Source organism: Lepeophtheirus salmonis, chromosome 2 (assembly GCF_016086655.4).
Source record: "Lepeophtheirus salmonis chromosome 2, UVic_Lsal_1.4, whole genome shotgun sequence".
In the NCBI taxonomy this organism is placed as follows: domain Eukaryota; kingdom Metazoa; phylum Arthropoda; class Copepoda; order Siphonostomatoida; family Caligidae; genus Lepeophtheirus; species Lepeophtheirus salmonis.
In genome coordinates, this window is record NC_052132.2 from 34,050,443 (window position 1) to 34,054,367 (window position 3,925).

Below are 3,925 nucleotides of genomic sequence, written 5' to 3' on the forward strand. Positions count from 1 at the left end.
ATGGTTCATAGGTAAAACAAGACTTTACTCTCTTTTTTTCGTTGACAAATTTTTTATATTCGTTTCCAATAAAATGTTTAATGCACCCTATTAAATGTATAGGTCTCTACTTTCTGCTTTGCATCAAATTCCTTTTGTATATGTATATTACCATGACACCATTAAAATAAAGGAAATAGGATTTTAATCGTTTTTAAAATCACTTTAATTTAGAAAGAAGAGGATTAGGTGTTCCCAGAAAAATACTGACACACCCTACTTTTGCAGTCCTGGATAAAATTGTTAAGGACTATCATCGACATTCCATTTCAAAGAGAATCTTCTTCATAAAATCATAAGGTAAATTAAATAATGGGCTTTTAAAAACCCGGTATAGATGATCCTGAAGTAACACCGAATCAATGAAGTCAGAACTATTCAACTTTATTATTTCATCAAGGGTCGTGTATTAACATACGTAGGCTTAAGGATTTTACTCCGTTGAATATATATCGTCTAAGAACAGACTATCCAAAAATCATAAACAAAGGTCTGGAACGGATCTCAAAGTTTATATGAATGAATAAAATTAAATGCCCAAATATCAGATGGGGAAATAATTAATAATTTACGTCTATAGGGTTTACTTCTAACATGGTTTTGATATTCAAACATTCAAATGTAACATGAAATCTACTTTTGCAATGATTACTTTCGCTCAAAAGTGTGATATAAGTTTTGAGTGAACTACCCATATGTATCGTGTACAAGTTGCAACAAAAAATGAGCGATACATGTGATGAGAACAATGGAATAATTCGATGATTGATATACAGGATAGGGCAGCAAAAGGATGACTCGAGAAATGGATTTAAAAATACATCAATACTTTTATATTTTCAATAATAGGCAAAAAATAATGTTAAGAAAACATGTAGATAAGATTTTTGCAAAACTTTTTGCACTCAATTTGGCCGCCTTCATTATCAATCACTAAAGGCCATGCAGGAGTTGATGACAAACTCCTCTGACATGTTGTCCCATACAGCAATTATAGAGGACTTCAGTCTGTCAACATTTGGGTGTGAAGTATTATTTACCATTGCAGTTAAACAGAGATCCTTAGATGCTCATAGTGCATACTATTTCTGACTCCAAGTTATCATGCTCAGAATCAAGTCAATTAAATGTATTATTGTGTCTTTTTTTTTAAAGGCAAGGGATTTTTTTTACAAACTTCACTTGGTTTCCCTCTCTAAAGTAGCCCATTTACAAAAGTCCAGTAGGCTCAAATCTGGTGAGGAAGGGGGCAATATCTCATTAGACCAGAATTATAGTAGGCTTTCTCGCCGATTTTCTGTCCAACCTTGAAAAAGCAGACATCTTCTTTCCATTAGAGGCCACAACGCTAAGGCCTATTGTTCGGGCCGGGTTTTTAGTGTGATAAACCCCTTGGATCTTTTCTTTTATTTCTAGCAGCCATTTCCGGCAGTTGTAGAATTGATCAACTATGAAAATAATCTTGTACGATAAAATTTTTCCAATTTACCCTTTTGCTTTGATCCATGTGAGGATTTTCTTGCACCTCTCGAGCCTCCTGGATTTCATGCTCTCTGTTAGAGTGTTTCGTGGGATCCTTGTGAAAAAAACTAATCTCAAGTTGTGCTTTATAGCCCTCCTGATGGTCCTAGGAGCCACACAGAAGTAGCTGGTGAGGCGATTCTTCGACTGAGTGGGATCCTAATGTATCATTTAAAAAAATTGTAACAAAATAGCTCAAACCTCTAATTCACAACCTCAAATTTTAATCCTAATCGTTTACTCTGCCTTACCCATAAAGATAAAATATCATTAGTATAATATGGAATAATATTTTATCTCTATGGTGTTACATCGCTGGAATGACCTGTCGATGTGTTACTTCTGATCTTTTATCCTTCTGCTCTGAACATTGATTGGCTTAAGCTGCGGAAAGTTTCCGGTAATCTTTTAACAGTAGTTCCAAAGTTGAGAAAAATTGGCTGGCTACCAAATGATGTTGGGGCTTGTTTGTTTAAAAGGTTGTGTGATGCATTTAAGGGAACGGCAAGTTAAATAATGATTTAACACGGAGTTACCTATCATTAATTTAAAATGTTTGCTTCCTATATTTGATACACATAATTCAATGAACTTTGTTTCAAAATGCAATCCTTGTACAAAAAAAAACAAAATAAACTCCACAAGGAACTGTGCATTTTCATCTATTTAATTTTAAACTAGAATCTATTCAAATTATATATTCGTTGCTCAAAAAAAAAGGGGGGGAAAGAACAATATTCTGGTATTGGAATGCCTGGGATCTGAAATCCACATGATTCATTATTATTTAAGGGTTAAAATACAATAACGCCCATTAAACCATTTAACAACCATAGGTTTGCCCTTTCGAGCTTTAAAAAAAACCCAAGTGTTAAAATTTAAAATATAATTTTTAACGATTCAAAGTCATATTTCGATGTTTAAAAACGTATAGATGAAAATAAAAGACAATAACATAAAAAAATGGCAGCATTTGAGAGATAAGCTTTCTTATAAATTATAAATTCCCTTTCTTATAAAAATCAAATAAAATGAAAGATCTTATTTGGCCACACATACTGTTTTTTTTTTTGCAAGTTTTTCTTTTTGTTGCAAGAATAATAGATAAAATTGATATCAAACATGCACATCTAATAAAATTGATTGTCAGGGTCAAAAATATTAATTAAGACTGAAAGACGTTCCAGAAATTTTAGCTTTTTTGGAACAAGCCGTACAGCGACGCGTCTCATGCCCAAAATTTCAGACAGAATTGCAGAAACTGACTCGTAAGAGATGCTAAGGCAATGTGATAACTCCCTTAAGGTGGTATGACTATTTTTCATCAAAATTTCCTTCACTGTGTCGATACTCAGTTCGGTGGTAGAGGATGATGGTCTTCCAGAACGCGGCATATCTTTGTCGATCTCACATCCCTCCTTGAACGCTTTGTACCACTCATATACACGGGTTTTTGATAAAAATGGTTCACCATGAGCTTTTTCTATTATTTTCAACGCGTCAGCTCATGAAATTTCGTTTGCAACACAAAATTTAAGACAAAATCTTTGTTCAATAATTTCGTTGATTGTAAAAATCGTGGAGCACTAGTGAGGTAGACTGACTTATCCAGCTGTTGTAAGCAAATTGGTCAACAAACCGTGCTCAAACTTGGTAGCATAATGAAAGACTACCTAATTTTTTTTTTTTTTTAATTCCCTTCAGTGTTGAAAATTTAAATTAACAATTCCCGGTAAATTTTAAATATAATTGATACAATCCACTCTATATACACACTCGATGCTAAATACAAAACGCCTGTAAGACTCCATTCATATGAGTACATTGTTTTTTCTTCGATAAAAAATGCCATTTTTCAAACATATGTACACTTATACAAACTATACTCATACACCACAACTTTTCTTTATTAATATACCGGTAGTTGCATAAATACGTGGACTAATTTTTAAACGCTTTTATCTTGAGGTTCCGTGACCGGAAATGAAAAATTCCAGCACAAGGAACTCAGTAAATCTTTTGGCTTTGTTTTTGTTTTTCTTACTCGCATCAAACAAAGTCGTTTACGACGAATGACGACGCCAAACGTCATATGGTTGCCACTCTCCTCCGCGCCGGTAGGTCTGTCTACTTGGAGATAGTCAAGGACATTGGACTATCCAGGACTACTGTGTTCAAGGTCCAGCCGCTTGTCAAGGAGGGAAAAGATCTGAAAGACCTGCCCGTACCTCTGGGAATGACTCAGGATTGGCTCGCTGCCAACATGCCATTTTGGAACAAAAACATTTGGCCACCTCAATCACCTGATTTGAATTCCCTTGACTACAGTGTGTGGTGGCAAATTGAAAAGAAGGCCTGTGCTATC